The sequence below is a fragment of the Pseudophryne corroboree genome, chromosome 8 (assembly GCF_028390025.1).
Source record: "Pseudophryne corroboree isolate aPseCor3 chromosome 8, aPseCor3.hap2, whole genome shotgun sequence".
Taxonomy (NCBI): Eukaryota; Metazoa; Chordata; class Amphibia; order Anura; family Myobatrachidae; genus Pseudophryne; species Pseudophryne corroboree.
The window spans coordinates 167,043,941-167,061,377 of NC_086451.1; positions in this window are offsets into that span (position 1 = coordinate 167,043,941).

Consider the following 17,437-nt stretch of genomic DNA (forward strand, 5'->3'; position numbering starts at 1 on the left):
GTGAATGAAAGTGGGGTAACAGGAAAGGTGGGGGAAGGAAACAGAGGGATGGAGGGGAGACAGAGGAGGAGGTGGAGGAGACTAGGGGGGAAGGATAAAGATACATTATTAGGTAGACACTGAGTGATGTGGGGAGTATAAGAAAGCATTGACATAGTGTTAAGTAGGTAAATAGGTTGAGGGAAAGTGGAAGTAGGAGAGGAGACTGTAAGGGAATCCGAGCAGAAGAATTGTAGAAATGCAGGTGAGAAAAGCAGTGTAGGCTCAAGGGGTGTAGATTTAGTATGAAATGAGTCAAAAGTGTAGATAAAGTGGGTGCAGAAATGTATTTGGAGTGTAAGAAATGAAAGGATTGTGAGAGGTTTAAGAAGCAATGGTAATTATGTTAGATGTTTTAAGTGTTTGCAGGTAAAATTGCATTGGTGCAGCTGTGCTTAAAAAACAAAATTACAATAATACAGATACAGGCATTTGTAGGTGAAATGGATGGTTTATGAAATGTCCAAGTAAGGTAGTTCTGTGCTATGTAATCAGATGCAACAATCAGGAGGTGAGTGATCTGAGGAGTAAGTGACTCACATTTGTTATTAGTTCTTCAGTTTTCTTTGTTTTGTTAGATTGGTGTGCTTCTGTTTTCCTTCTTTTTCACTTCGATTGAACGCTAATTGAACACTGCTGTTATGTGTCAATTTTATCACGCTTTTATAAAAATGCACGCTTAGATCAATAAATGCACAGCCAAATGGCTTTGCACAGCCTACACCATTGGACTTAAGTAGAAGACTATTACAAGTGAAACCAATAATTGAAATCTGTAACCACACCCCACCCCCTCAAATGCCAGGCAATAAATTACCTTAAAAGCTACAACCAGGCATTCCACAAAAATTAAACTGGGTCTATATCATTCAAAACTTTAAAAAAAAGTACTTTAAAATCACATACTATGCAATAATGTTTCAATTTGCATTACCCAGCAGAATTAGCTTTGCATATATAGATATAGTGCAGCAGAATATATTGGTGGTTGTAATCAATTGTAATTACCCAGCAGAATTAGCTTTGCATATATAGATATAGTGCAGCAGAATATATTGGTGGTTGTAGTCAATTGTAATTACCCAGCAGAATACGCTTTGCATATATAGATATAGTGCAGCAGAATAGATTGGTGGTTGTAGTCAATTGTAATTACCTGTAGGTGACAAGAAGAGAAGAAACGTCAATTCACAATCGATATCAGCTGAAGATAAATGAACGCTGATTGAACGCTGCTGTTATGTGTCAATTTTATCACGCTTTGATAAAAATGCATGCTTAGATCAATAAATGCACAGCCAAACGGCTTTGCACATCCTACACCATTGGACTTAAGTAGAAGTCTGGTGGTCAGCAAAATTCTGCACTGTCCTCCTACTATATATAGTGCGCACAACTACTAAAATACACCACAGGTATGGATGGATAGTATACTTGACGAAACAGAGGTAGGTAGAGCAGGGGCCTACTGTACCGTACTGCTATATATTATATACTGGTGGTCAGCAAAATTCTGCCCTGTCCTCCTACTATATATACTGCGCACAACTAAAATGCACCACAGGTATGGATGGATAGTATACTTGACGACACAGAGGTAGGTAGAGCAGTGTACTGCTATATAATACTGGTGGTCACTGGTCGACAAAATTCTGCACTGTCCTCCTACTATATACTAGAATGCAGCACAGATATGGAGCATTTTTCAGGCAGAGAACGTAGATATTTTCAGCACACTGAGCACAGATATTTGCAAGCACACTGAGCACAGATATTTGCAGCACACTGAACACAGAAACTGAGAAAACGCTGCACGTCCTCTCCCTATCATCTCCAATGCACAGGGAGGGATTGGCTAGGCAATTATGCAGATTACAATGGAAACAGCGGATTGGTGGAAATGTACAGGTGACAGAATCCAACATGGCTGCGCCCATGCAGACACTTGGAGGGAAGATTGGTTTGATAATCCATGTGGGAACTTTAACAGCAATGGCGGCGCCGGCCACAGTAAACAGGAGACACCAGACTGATGAGTGCACATTTGAACTACGTGGGCAACAGCAGAGGCCGCGGCTGACATAAGCGCCACTCTGACATCCTGCATGCAGAAACTCAGGGACGGCGGCGGAGGCCGCGGGAGATGCCATTCAAGATGTAACATGGCGCCGCTGTGACAGCGTCTCAGAGTGACAGGAGAGGAGGCAGGAATGTGGACATCAGAATAACAGATGGGATCCGGTCCTGGAGCGCTGAGCCAGCCTTAGGAGGAATCTGAAAGGTAAGTAATGGCGTCCAGATACCCGGATCGTGACAGTATACACTAGAGGACTTTCCGAACCCCCTAATCCTAACATTGTAATTTGCTTTAGGGAGCACCTCCAATTAGTCTAGTGTTTCTTGCTGCCTTTCCAATGAAGCAAGTTTAATTTAGTAATAGGTGAAAAACCATCCCTACAAAGGTGTTAATCAGAGACTTGGCTTTGTGGACATTTTCAGAGAACAAATTTGTTAGCATAAAAATAAAGCCAGAAAATGAAGAGCTGTTTAATCACTCAATTGGATTTTTTTGCCAGCATATTTCTTTTTCTCTGCAACCCACTGCTAAATTGTGCTTCCTAGCTGTTTTTATAAAATCACTGAATCAAATCTAACTCTGATTACATCAGAGAAGGCCAGGTACCCTACACCATAACAGGGGGTTTGAAATTTTGACTTGTCTACTTAAAGATCACCAAAACCTGATAACAAGGTCAATTACGTCCCTGGGTGGGATTGAACCACCAACATTTTGGTTAATAGCCGTACACACTAACTGAGTGCGCCACAGAGACACTTTGCAAAAGTACATACTGACAAAGGCTAATAAGCATTCATCTAAAACGTTTCCTAGAAAAACTTTAAAAAGTCAATAATCTGGAGAGTTTTTGTAAGATGTTTCTTCCATCAACCAACGAAGAAACACATTGGTACTTTCCCATGATGAGTGAGTGCTTCAGGATTTCTTGCACTTACATGTGCAGCAGAGTACTGCAATGGAAGCATGCTGGGCCCATAACCCAGAGGTAGGCAGATTGAAACTATCCTTTGCTATATGCATTTTTTTTTTGTTAATTAAAGTAATCCAAAACTGGGATTGATATTTTTGCTCTTTTATTTTTACTTAAAGTACAATAACTTTTACCATTTTAATTTGTTTTAATAGTATATTGACAGTATTGTTTTCTTTAAAAAATCCACTTAATTTTCTTTACACTATTATTAAAATGGTAATTGACAAAAACAAACTACATTGTCACCAGAAGAGCAATACAAAATGTACAAGTGATATATTAAAATCATCTTTCCAGCTTGAATTTCAATGATGCATTGGGGCAACGATTTTGTGAGAAACATCTTCACCCTTAAATAAAGATTTTCTTAATTCCTTACCTGTGTGCTAATTAGATATCACCTTGTTTTCACATTAAACAGACTTCCACATGAGAAAGCAGCAAGGATGCAGTGGCGTTAATGTTTCCTGGTGTCAACCTGTATTATTTCAGTAGACATTGAAATGAGGATGCATCTTGCTGCCTTTACAATGAAGCAAGTTTAATTTAGTTATAGGTGAAAAACCATCCCTACAAAGGTGTTAATCAGAGACTTGGCTTTGTGGACACTTTTCAGAGAACAAATTTGTTAGCATAAAAATAAAGGCAGAAAATGAAGAGCTGTTCATTCACTCAATTGGATTTTTCTGCCAGCATATTTTTTTTCTCTGCAACCCATTGCTAAATTGTGCTTCCTAGCTGTTTTTTATAAAATCACTGAATCAAATCTAACTCTGATTACATCAGAGAAGGCCAGGTACCCTACACCATAAGAGGGGGTAACGTGTAGATGAAGCACTAACAGGAGGCTTTAAAATTTTCATTCTAGTGTCCTTCGTTTGGGAGAAAAATGCAAAGGTTCAATACAGCTTTTCCTTGCCAATATCTCTCTTTTGCAAAGAGCTAGGCACTGGAAAATTCAGGGCTATGCCGTGTAGATGAAGCACTAACAGGAGGCTTTAAAATTTTCATTCTAGTGTCCTTCGTTTGGGAGAAAAATGCAAAGGTTCAATATAGCTTTTCCTTGCCAATATCTCTCTTTTGCAAAGAGCTAGGCATTGGAAAATTCAGGGCTATACCTTGTAGATGAAGCACTAACAGGAGGCTTTAAAATTTTCATTCTAGTGTCCTTCGTGTGGGAGAAAAATGCAAAGGTACAATACAGCTTTTCCTTGCCGATATCTCTCTTTTGCAAAGAGATAGGCATTGGAAAATTCAGGGCTATAACGTGTAGATGAAGCACTAACAGGAGGCTTTAAAATTTTCATTCTAGTGTCCTTCGTTTGGGAGAAAAATGCAAAGGTACAATACAGCTTTTCCTTGCCGATATCTCTCTTTTGCAAAGAGATAGGCATTGGAAAATTCAGGGCTGTAACGTGTAGATGAAGCACTAACAGGAGGCTTTAAAGTTTTTATTCTAGTGTCCTTCGTTTGGGAGAAAAATGCAAAGGTACAATGCAGCTTTTCCTTGCCGATATCTCTCTTTTGCAAAGAGATAGGCATTGGAAAATTCAGGGCTGTAACGTGTAGATGAAGCACTAACAGGAGGCTTTAAAATTTTCATTCTAGTGTCCTTCGTTTGGGAGAAAAATGCAAAGGTACAATGCAGCTTTTCCTTGCCGATATCTCTCTTTTGCAAAGAGATAGGCATTGGAAAATTCAGGGCTATAACGTGTAGATGAAGCACTAACAGGAGGCTTTAACATTTTCATTCTAGTGTCCTTCGTTTGGAAGAAAAATGCAAAGGTACAATGCAGCTTTTCCTTGCCGATATCTCTCTTTTGCAAAGAGATAGGCATTGGAAAACTCAGGGCTATAACGTGTAGATGAAGCACTAACAGGAGGCTTTTAAATTTTTATTCTAGTGTCCTTCGTTTTGGAGAAAAATGCAAAGGTTCAATATAGCTTTTCCTTGCCGATATCTCTCTTTTGCAAAGAGCTAGGCATTGGAAAATTCGGGGCTATACCGTGTAGATGAAGCACTAACAGGAGGCTTTAAAATTTTCATTCTAGTGTCCTTCGTTTGGGAGAAAAATGCAAAGGTACAATGCAGCTTTTCCTTGCCGATATCTCTCTTTTGCAAAGAGATAGGCATTGGAAAATTCAGGGCTAAAACGTGTAGATGAAGCACTAACAGGAGGCTTTAACATTTTCATTCTAGTGTCCTTCGTTTGGGAGAAAAATGCCAAGGTACAATATAGCTTTTCCTTGCCGATATCTCTCTTTTGCAAAGAGATAGGCATTGGAAAATTCAGGGCTATAACGTGTAGATCAAGCACTAACAGGAGGCTTTAAAATTTTAATTCTAGTGTCCTTCGTTTGGGAGAAAAATGTAAAGGTACAATATAGCTTTTCCTTGCCGATATCTCTCTTTTGCAAAGAGATAGGCATTAGAAAATTCAGGGCTATAACGTGTAGATGAAGCACTAACAGGAGGCTTTAAAATTTTCATTCTAGTGTCCTTCGTTTGGGAGAAAAATGCAAAGGTACAATGCAGCTTTTCCTTGCCGATATCTCTCTTTTGCAAAGAGATAGGCATTGGAAAATTCAGGGCTATAACGTGTAGATGAAGCACTAACAGGAGGCTTTAAAATTTTCATTCTAGTGTCTTTCGTTTGGGAGAAAAATGCAAAGGTACAATGCAGCTTTTCCTTGCCGATATCTCTCTTTTGCAAAGAGATAGGCATTGGAAAATTCAGGGCTATAACGTGTGGATGAAGCACTAACAGGAGGCTTTAAAATTTTCATTCTAGTGTCCTTCGTTTGGGAGAAAAATGCAAAGGTACAATACAGCTTTTCCTTGCCGATATCTCTCTTTTGCAAAGAGATAGGCATTGGAAAATTCAGGGCTACAACGTGTAGACGAAGCACTTTAAAATTTTCATTCTAGTGTCCTTCGTTTGGGAGAAAAATGCAAAGGTACAATGCAGCTTTTCCTTGCCGATATCTCTCTTTTGCAAAGAGATAGGCATTGGAAAATTCAGGGCTATAACGTGTAGATGAAGCACTAACAGGAGGCTTTAAAATGTTCATTCTAGTGTCCTTCGTTTGGGAGAAAAATGCAAAGGTACAATGCAGCTTTTCCTTGCCGATATCTCTCTTTTGCAAAGAGATGGGCATTGGAAAATTCAGGGCTATAACGTGTAGATGAAGCACTACCAGGAGGCTTTAAAATTTTCATTCTAGTGTCCTTCGTTTGGGAGAAAAATGCAAAGGTTCAATACAGCTTTTCCTTGCCAATATCTCTCTTTTGCAAAGAGATAGGCATTGGAAAATTCAGGGCTATACCGTGTAGATGAAGCACTAACAGGAGGCTTTAAAATTTTCATTCTAGTGTCCTTCGTTTGGGAGAAAAATGCAAAGGTACAATACAGCTTTTCCTTGCCGATATCTCTCTTTTGCAAAGAGATAGGCATTGGAAAATTCAGGGCTATAACGTGTAGATGAAGCACTAACAGGAGGCTGTAAAATTTTCATTCTAGTGTCCTTCGTTTGGGAGAAAAATGCAAAGGTACAATACAGCTTTTCCTTGCCGATATCTCTCTTTTGCAAAGAGATAGGCATTGGAAAATTCAGGGCTATAACGTGTAGACGAAGCACTTTAAAATGTTCATTCTAGTGTCATTCGTTTAGGAGAAAAATGCAAAGGTACAATGCAGCTTTTCCTTGCCGATATCTCTCTTTTGCAAAGAGATAGGCATTGGAAAATTCAGGGCTATAGCGTGTAGATGAAGCACTAACAGGAGGCTTTAAAATTTTCATTCTAGTGTCCTTCGTTTGGGAAAAAAAATGCAAAGGTACAATGCAGCTTTTCCTTGCCGATATCTCTCTTTTGCAAAGAGATAGGCATTGGAAAATTCAGGGCTATAACGTGTAGATGAAGCACTAACAGGAGGCTTTAAAATTTTCATTCTAGTGTCCTTCGTTTGGGAGAAAAATGCAAAGGATCAATACAGCTTTTCCTTGCCGATATCTCTCTTTTGCAAAGAGATAGGCATTGGAAAATTCAGGGCTATAACGTGTAGACGAAGCACTAACAGGAGGCTTTAAAATTTTCATTCTAGTGTCCTTCGTTTGGGAGAAAAATGCAAAGGTACAATGCAGCTTTTCCTTGCCGATATCTCTCTTTTGCAAAGAGATAGGCATTGGAAAATTCAGGGCTATAACGTGTAGATGAAGCACTAACAGGAGGCTGTAAAATTTTCATTCTAGTGTCCTTCGTTTGGGAGAAAAATGCAAAGGTACAATACAGCTTTTCCTTGCCGATATCTCTCTTTTGCAAAGAGATAGGCATTGGAAAATTCAGGGCTATAACGTGTAGACAAAGCACTTTAAAATTTTCATTCTAGTGTCCTTCGTTTGGGAGAAAAATGCAAAGGTACAATGCAGCTTTTCCTTGCCGATATCTCTCTTTTGCAAAGAGATAGGCATTGGAAAATTCAGGGCTATAACGTGTAGATGAAGCACTAACAGGAGGCTTTAAAATTTTCATTCTAGTGTCCTTCGTTTGGGAAAAAAATGCAAAGGTACAATGCAGCTTTTCCTTGCCGATATCTCTCTTTTGCAAAGAGATAGGCATTGGAAAATTCAGGGCTATAACGTGTAGATGAAGCACTAACAGGACGCTTTAAAATTTTCATTCTAGTGTCCTTCGTTTGGGAGAAAAATGCAAAGGTACAATGCAGCTTTTCCTTGCCGATATCTCTCTTTTGCAAAGAGATAGGCTTTGGAAAATTCAGGGCTATAACGTGTAGATGAAGCACTAATAGGAGGCTTTAAAATTCTCATTCTAGTGTCCTTCGTTTGGGAGAAAAATGCAAAGGTACAATACAGCTTTTCCTTGCCGATATCTCTCTTTTGCAAAGAGATAGGCATTGGAAAATTCAGGGCTATAACGTGTAGATGAAGCACTAACAGGAGGCTTTAAAATTGTCATTCTAGTGTCTTTCGTTTGGGAGAAAAATGCAAAGGTACAATACAGCTTTTCCTTGCCGATATCTCTCTTTTGCAAAGAGATAGGCATTGGAAAATTCAGGGCTATAACGTGTAGATGAAGCACTAACAGGAGGCTTTAAAATTTTCATTCTAGTGTCTTTCGTTTGGGAGAAAAATGCAAAGGTACAATACAGCTTTTCCTTGCCGATATCTCTCTTTTGCAAAGAGATAGGCATTGGAAAATTCAGGGCTATAACGTGTAGATGAAGCACTAACAGGAGGCTTTAAAATTTTAATTCTAGTGTCCTTCGTTTGGGAGAAAAATGCAAAGGTTCAATACAGCTTTTCCTTGCCAATATCTCTCTTTTGCAAAGAGCTAGGCATTGGAAAATGCAGGGCTATACCGTGTAGATGAAGCACTAACAGGAGGCTTTAAAATTTTCATTCTAGTGTCCTTCGTTTGGGAGAAAAATGCAAAGGTACAATACAGCTTTTCCTTGCCGATATCTCTCTTTTGCAGAGAGATAGGCATTGGAAAATTCAGGGCTATAACGTGTAGACGAAGCACTAACAGGAGGCTTTAAAATTTTCATTCTAGTGTCCTTCGTTTGGGAGAAAAATGCAAAGGTACAATGCAGCTTTTCCTTGCCGATATCTCTCTTTTGCAAAGAGATAGACATTGGAAAATTCAGGGCTATAACGTGTAGATGAAGCACTAACAGGAGGCTTTAAAATTTTCATTCTAGTGTCTTTCGTTTGGGAGAAAAATGCAAAGGTACAAAACAGCTTTTCCTTGCCGATATCTCTCTTTTGCAAAGAGAATAGGCATTGGAAAATTCAGGGCTATAACGTGTAGATGAAGCACTAACAGGAGGCTGTAAAATTTTCATTCTAGTGTCCTTCGTTTGGGAGAAAAATGCAAAGGTACAATACAGCTTTTCCTTGCCGATATCTCTCTTTTGCAAAGAGATAGGCATTGGAAAATTCAGGGCTATAACGTGTAGACGAAGCACTTTAAAATTTTCATTCTAGTGTCCTTCGTTTGGGAGAAAAATGCAAAGGTACAATGCAGCTTTTTCCTTGCCGATATCTCTCTTTTGCAAAGAGATAGGCATTGGAAAATTCAGGGCTATAACGTGTAGACGAAGCACTAACAGGAGGCTTTAAAATTTTCATTCTAGTGTCCTTCGTTTGGGAGAAAAATGCAAAGGTACAATACAGCTTTTCCTTGCCGATATCTCTCTTTTGCAAAGAGATAGGCATTGGCAAATTCAGGGCTATAACGTGTAGATGAAGCACTACCAGGAGGCTTTAAAATTTTCATTCTAGTGTCCTTCGTTTGGGAGAAAAATGCAAAGGTTCAATACAGCTTTTCCTTGCCAATATCTCTCTTTTGCAAAGAGATAGGCATTGGAAAATTCAGGGTTATACCGTGTAGATGAAGCACTAACAGGAGGCTTTAAAATTTTCATTCTAGTGTCCTTCGTTTGGGAGAAAAATGCAAAGGTACAATACAGCTTTTCCTTGCCGATATCTCTCTTTTGCAAAGAGATAGGCATTGGAAAATTCAGGGCTATAACGTGTAGATGAAGCACTAACAGGAGGCTGTAAAATTTTCATTCTAGTGTCCTTCGTTTGGGAGAAAAATGCAAAGGTACAATACACCTTTTCCTTGCCGATATCTCTCTTTTGCAAAGAGATAGGCATTGGAAAATTCAGGGCTATAACGTGTAGACGAAGCACTTTAAAATTTTCATTCTAGTGTCCTTCGTTTGGGAGAAAAATGCAAAGGTACAATACAGCTTTTCCTTGCCGATATCTCTCTTTTGCAAAGAGATAGGCATTGGAAAATTCAGGGCTATAACGTGTAGACGAAGCACTAACAGGAGGTATTAAAATTTTCATTCTAGTGTCCTTCGTTTGGGAGAAAAATGCAAAGGTACAATACAGCTTTTCCTTGCCGATATCTCTCTTTTGCAAAGAGATAGGCATTGGAAAATTCAGGGCTATAACGTGTAGATGAAGCACTAACAGGAGGCTTTAAAATTTTCATTCTAGTGTCTTTCGTTTGGGAGAAAAATGCAAAGGTACAAAACAGCTTTTCCTTGCCGATATCTCTCTTTTGCAAAGAGATAGGCATTGGAAAATTCAGGGCTATACCGTGTAGATGAAGCACTAACAGGAGGCTTTAAAATTTTAATTCTAGTGTCCTTCGTTTGGGAGAAAAATGCAAAGGTACAATGCAGCTTTTCCGTGCCGATATCTCTCTTTTACAAAGAGATAGGCATTGGAAAATTCAGGGCTATAACGTGTAGATGAAGCACTAATAGGAGGCTTTAAAATTTTCATTCTAGTGTCCTTCGTTTGGGAGAAAAATGCAAAGGTACAATACAGCTTTTCCGTGCCGATATCTCTCTTTTGCAAAGAGATAGGCATTGGAAAATTCAGGGCTATAACGTGTAGATGAAGCACTAACAGGAGGCTTTAAAATTTTCATTCTAGTGTCCTTCGTTTGGGAGAAAAATGCAAAGGTACAATGCAGCTTTTCCGTGCCGATATCTCTCTTTTGCAAAGAGATAGGCATTGGAAAATTCAGGGCTATAACGTGTAGATGAAGCACTAATAGGAGGCTTTAAAATTTTCATTCTAGTGTCCTTCGTTTGGGAGAAAAATGCAAAGGTACAATACAGCTTTTCCTTGCCGATATCTCTCTTTTGCAAAGAGATAGGCATTGGAAAATTCAGGGCTATAACGTGTAGATGAAGCACTAACAGGAGGCTTTAAAATTTTCATTCTAGTGTCCTTCGTTTGGGAGAAAAATGCAAAGGTACAATGCAGCTTTTCCTTGCCGATATCTCTCTTTTGCAAAGAGATAGGCATTGGAAAATTCAGGGCTATAACGTGTAGATGAAGCACTAACAGGAGGCTTTAAAATTTTCATTCTTTTGGGAGAAAAATGCAAAGGTACAATGCAGCTTTTCCTTGCCGATATCTCTCTTTTGCAAAGAGATAGGCATTGGAAAATTCAGGGCTATAACGTGTAAATGAAGCACTAACAGGAGGCTTTAAAATTTTCATTCTAGTGTCCTTCGTTTGGGAGAAAAATGCAAAGGTTCAATACAGCTTTTCCTTGCCGATATATCTCTTTTGCAAAGAGATAGGCATTGGAAAATTCAGGGCTATAACGTGTAGACGAAGCACTAACATGAGGCTTTAAAATTTTCATTCTAGTGTCCTTCGTTTGGGAGAAAAATGCAAAGGTACAATGCAGCTTTTCCTTGCCGATATCTCTCTTTTGCAAAGAGATAGGCATTGGAAAATTCAGGGCTATAACGTGTAGATGAAGCACTAACAGGAGGCTTTAAAATTTTCATTCTAGTGTCTTTCGTTTGGGAGAAAAATGCAAAGGTACAATACAGCTTTTCCTTGCCGATATCTCTCTTTTGCAAAGAGATAGGCATTGGAAAATTCAGGGCTATAACGTGTAGACGAAGCACTAACAGGAGGCTTTAAAATTTTCATTCTAGTGTCCTTCGTTTGGGAGAAAAATGCAAAGGTACAATGCAGCTTTTCCTTGCCGATATCTCTCTTTTGCAAAGAGATAGACATTGGAAAATTCAGGGCTATAACGTGTAGATGAAGCACTAACAGGAGGCTTTAAAATTTTCATTCTAGTGTCTTTCGTTTGGGAGAAAAATGCAAAGGTACAAAACAGCTTTTCCTTGCCGATATCTCTCTTTTGCAAAGAGAATAGGCATTGGAAAATTCAGGGCTATAACGTGTAGATGAAGCACTAACAGGAGGCTGTAAAATTTTCATTCTAGTGTCCTTCGTTTGGGAGAAAAATGCAAAGGTACAATACAGCTTTTCCTTGCCGATATCTCTCTTTTGCAAAGAGATAGGCATTGGAAAATTCAGGGCTATAACGTGTAGACGAAGCACTTTAAAATTTTCATTCTAGTGTCCTTCGTTTGGGAGAAAAATGCAAAGGTACAATGCAGCTTTTCCTTGCCAATATCTCTCTTTTGCAAAGAGATAGGCATTGGAAAATTCAGGGTTATACCGTGTAGATGAAGCACTAACAGGAGGCTTTAAAATTTTCATTCTAGTGTCCTTCGTTTGGGAGAAAAATGCAAAGGTACAATACAGCTTTTCCTTGCCGATATCTCTCTTTTGCAAAGAGATAGGCATTGGAAAATTTGGGGCTATAACGTGTAGACGAAGCACTAACAGGAGGCTTTACAATTTTCATTCTAGTGTCTTTCGTTTGGGAGAAAAATGCAAAGGTACAATGCAGCTTTTCCTTGCCGATATCTCTCTTTTGCAAAGAGATAGGCATTGGAAAATTCAGGGCTATAACGTGTAGACGAAGCACTAACAGGAGGCTTTAAAATTTTCATTCTAGTGTCCTTCGTTTGGGAGAAAAATGCAAAGGTACAATGCAGCTTTTCCTTGCCGATATCTCTCTTTTGCAAAGAGATAGGCATTGGAAAATTCAGGGCTATAACGTGTAGACGAAGCACTAACAGGAGGCTTTAAAATTTTCATTCTAGTGTCCTTCGTTTGGGAGAAAAATGCAAAGGTACAATACAGCTTTTCCGTGCCGATATCTCTCTTTTGCAAAGAGATAGGCATTGGAAAATTCAGGGCTATAACGTGTAGATGAAGCACTAACAGGAGGCTTTAAAATTTTCATTCTAGTGTCCTTCGTTTGGGAGAAAAATGCAAAGGTACAATGCAGCTTTTCCGTGCCGATATCTCTCTTTTGCAAAGAGATAGGCATTGGAAAATTCAGGGCTATAACGTGTAGATGAAGCACTAATAGGAGGCTTTAAAATTTTCATTCTAGTGTCCTTCGTTTGGGAGAAAAATGCAAAGGTACAATACAGCTTTTCCTTGCCGATATCTCTCTTTTGCAAAGAGATAGGCATTGGAAAATTCAGGGCTATAACGTGTAGATGAAGCACTAACAGGAGGCTTTAAAATTTTCATTCTAGTGTCCTTCGTTTGGGAGAAAAATGCAAAGGTACAATACAGCTTTTCCTTGCCGATATCTCTCTTTTGCAAAGAGATAGGCATTGGAAAATTCAGGGCTATAACGTGTAGATGAAGCACTACCAGGAGGCTTTAAAATTTTCATTCTAGTGTCCTTCGTTTGGGAGAAAAATGCAAAGGTTCAATACAGCTTTTCCTTGCCAATATCTCTCTTTTGCAAAGAGATAGGCATTGGAAAATTCAGGGTTATACCGTGTAGATGAAGCACTAACAGGAGGCTTTAAAATTTTCATTCTAGTGTCCTTCGTTTGGGAGAAAAATGCAAAGGTACAATACAGCTTTTCCTTGCCGATATCTCTCTTTTGCAAAGAGATAGGCATTGGAAAATTCAGGGCTATAACGTGTAGATGAAGCACTAACAGGAGGCTGTAAAATTTTCATTCTAGTGTCCTTCGTTTGGGAGAAAAATGCAAAGGTACAATACACCTTTTCCTTGCCGATATCTCTCTTTTGCAAAGAGATAGGCATTGGAAAATTCAGGGCTATAACGTGTAGACGAAGCACTTTAAAATTTTCATTCTAGTGTCCTTCGTTTGGGAGAAAAATGCAAAGGTACAATACAGCTTTTCCTTGCCGATATCTCTCTTTTGCAAAGAGATAGGCATTGGAAAATTCAGGGCTATAACGTGTAGACGAAGCACTAACAGGAGGCATTAAAATTTTCATTCTAGTGTCCTTCGTTTGGGAGAAAAATGCAAAGGTACAATACAGCTTTTCCTTGCCGATATCTCTCTTTTGCAAAGAGATAGGCATTGGAAAATTCAGGGCTATAACGTGTAGATGAAGCACTAACAGGAGGCTTTAAAATTTTCATTCTAGTGTCTTTCGTTTGGGAGAAAAATGCAAAGGTACAAAACAGCTTTTCCTTGCCGATATCTCTCTTTTGCAAAGAGATAGGCATTGGAAAATTCAGGGCTATACCGTGTAGATGAAGCACTAACAGGAGGCTTTAAAATTTTAATTCTAGTGTCCTTCGTTTGGGAGAAAAATGCAAAGGTACAATGCAGCTTTTCCGTGCCGATATCTCTCTTTTACAAAGAGATAGGCATTGGAAAATTCAGGGCTATAACGTGTAGATGAAGCACTAATAGGAGGCTTTAAAATTTTCATTCTAGTGTCCTTCGTTTGGGAGAAAAATGCAAAGGTACAATACAGCTTTTCCGTGCCGATATCTCTCTTTTGCAAAGAGATAGGCATTGGAAAATTCAGGGCTATAACGTGTAGATGAAGCACTAACAGGAGGCTTTAAAATTTTCATTCTAGTGTCCTTCGTTTGGGAGAAAAATGCAAAGGTACAATGCAGCTTTTCCGTGCCGATATCTCTCTTTTGCAAAGAGATAGGCATTGGAAAATTCAGGGCTATAACGTGTAGATGAAGCACTAATAGGAGGCTTTAAAATTTTCATTCTAGTGTCCTTCGTTTGGGAGAAAAATGCAAAGGTACAATACAGCTTTTCCTTGCCGATATCTCTCTTTTGCAAAGAGATAGGCATTGGAAAATTCAGGGCTATAACGTGTAGATGAAGCACTAACAGGAGGCTTTAAAATTTTCATTCTAGTGTCCTTCGTTTGGGAGAAAAATGCAAAGGTACAATGCAGCTTTTCCTTGCCGATATCTCTCTTTTGCAAAGAGATAGGCATTGGAAAATTCAGGGCTATAACGTGTAAATGAAGCACTAACAGAAGGCTTTAAAATTTTCATTCTAGTGTCTTTCGTTTGGGAGAAAAATGCAAAGGTACAATACAGCTTTTCCTTGCCGATATCTCTCTTTTGCAAAGAGATAGGCATTGGAAAATTCAGGGCTATAACGTGTAAATGAAGCACTAACAGAAGGCTTTAAAATTTTCATTCTAGTGTCTTTCGTTTGGGAGAAAAATGCAAAGGTACAATACAGCTTTTCCTTGCCGATATCTCTCTTTTGCAAAGAGATAGGCATTGGAAAATTCAGGGCTATAACGTGTAAATGAAGCACTAACAGAAGGCTTTAAAATTTTCATTCTAGTGTCTTTCGTTTGGGAGAAAAATGCAAAGGTACAATACTGCTTTTCCTTGCCGATATCTCTCTTTTGCAAAGAGATAGGCATTGGAAAATTCAGGGCTATAACGTGTAGATGAAGCACTAACAGGAGGCTTTAAAATTTTCATTCTAGTGTCCTTCGTTTGGGAGAAAAATGCAAAGGTACAATGCAGCTTTTCCTTGCCGATATCTCTCTTTTGCAAAGAGATAGGCATTGGAAAATTTGGGGCTATAACGTGTAGACGAAGCACTAACAGGAGGCTTTACAATTTTCATTCTAGTGTCTTTCGTTTGGGAGAAAAATGCAAAGGTACAATGCAGCTTTTCCTTGCCGATATCTCTCTTTTGCAAAGAGATAGGCATTGGAAAATTCAGGGCTATAACGTGTAGACGAAGCACTAACAGGAGGCTTTAAAATTTTCATTCTAGTGTCCTTCGTTTGGGAGAAAAATGCAAAGGTACAATGCAGCTTTTCCTTGCCGATATCTCTCTTTTGCAAAGAGATAGGCATTGGAAAATTCAGGGCTATAACGTGTAGACGAAGCACTAACAGGAGGCTTTAAAATTTTCATTCTAGTGTCCTTCGTTTGGGAGAAAAATGCAAAGGTACAATACAGCTTTTCCGTGCCGATATCTCTCTTTTGCAAAGAGATAGGCATTGGAAAATTCAGGGCTATAACGTGTAGATGAAGCACTAACAGGAGGCTTTAAAATTTTCATTCTAGTGTCCTTCGTTTGGGAGAAAAATGCAAAGGTACAATGCAGCTTTTCCGTGCCGATATCTCTCTTTTGCAAAGAGATAGGCATTGGAAAATTCAGGGCTATAACGTGTAGATGAAGCACTAATAGGAGGCTTTAAAATTTTCATTCTAGTGTCCTTCGTTTGGGAGAAAAATGCAAAGGTACAATACAGCTTTTCCTTGCCGATATCTCTCTTTTGCAAAGAGATAGGCATTGGAAAATTCAGGGCTATAACGTGTAGATGAAGCACTAACAGGAGGCTTTAAAATTTTCATTCTAGTGTCCTTCGTTTGGGAGAAAAATGCAAAGGTACAATGCAGCTTTTCCTTGCCGATATCTCTCTTTTGCAAAGAGATAGGCATTGGAAAATTCAGGGCTATAACGTGTAGATGAAGCACTAACAGGAGGCTTTAAAATTTTCATTCTTTTGGGAGAAAAATGCAAAGGTACAATGCAGCTTTTCCTTGCCGATATCTCTCTTTTGCAAAGAGATAGGCATTGGAAAATTCAGGGCTATAACGTGTAAATGAAGCACTAACAGGAGGCTTTAAAATTTTCATTCTAGTGTCCTTCGTTTGGGAGAAAAATGCAAAGGTACAATGCAGCTTTTCCTTGCCGATATCTCTCTTTTGCAAAGAGATAGGCATTGGAAAATTCAGGGCTATAACGTGTAGATGAAGCACTAACAGGAGGCTTTAAAATTTTCATACTAGTGTCCTTCGTTTGGGAGAAAAATGCAAAGGTTCAATACAGCTTTTCCTTGCCGATATCTCTCTTTTGCAAAGAGATAGGCATTGGAAAATTCAGGGCTATAACGTGTAGACGAAGCACTAACATGAGGCTTTAAAATTTTCATTCTAGTGTCCTTCGTTTGGGAGAAAAATGCAAAGGTACAATGCAGCTTTTCCTTGCCGATATCTCTCTTTTGCAAAGAGATAGGCATTGGAAAATTCAGGGCTATAACGTGTAAATGAAGCACTAACAGGAGGCTTTAAAATTTTCATACTAGTGTCTTTCGTTTGGGAGAAAAATGCAAAGGTACAATACAGCTTTTCCTTGCCGATATCTCTCTTTTGCAAAGAGATAGGCATTGGAAAATTCAGGGCTATAACGTGTAGATGAAGCACTAACAGGAGGCTTTAAAATTTTCATTCTAGTGTCCTTCGTTTGGGAGAAAAATGCAAAGGTACAATGCAGCTTTTCCTTGCCGATATCTCTCTTTTGCAAAGAGATAGGCATTGGAAAATTCAGGGCTATAACGTGTAGATGAAGCACTAACAGGAGGCTTTAAAATTTTCATTCTAGTGTCTTTCGTTTGGGAGAAAAATGCAAAGGTACAATACAGCTTTTCCTTGCCGATATCTCTCTTTTGCAAAGAGATAGGCATTGGAAAATTCAGGGCTATAACGTGTAGACGAAGCACTAACAGGAGGCTTTAAAATTTTCATTCTAGTGTCTTTCGTTTGGGAGAAAAATGCAAAGGTACAATGCAGCTTTTCCTTGCCGATATCTCTCTTTTGCAAAGAGATAGGCATTGGAAAATTCAGGGCTATAACG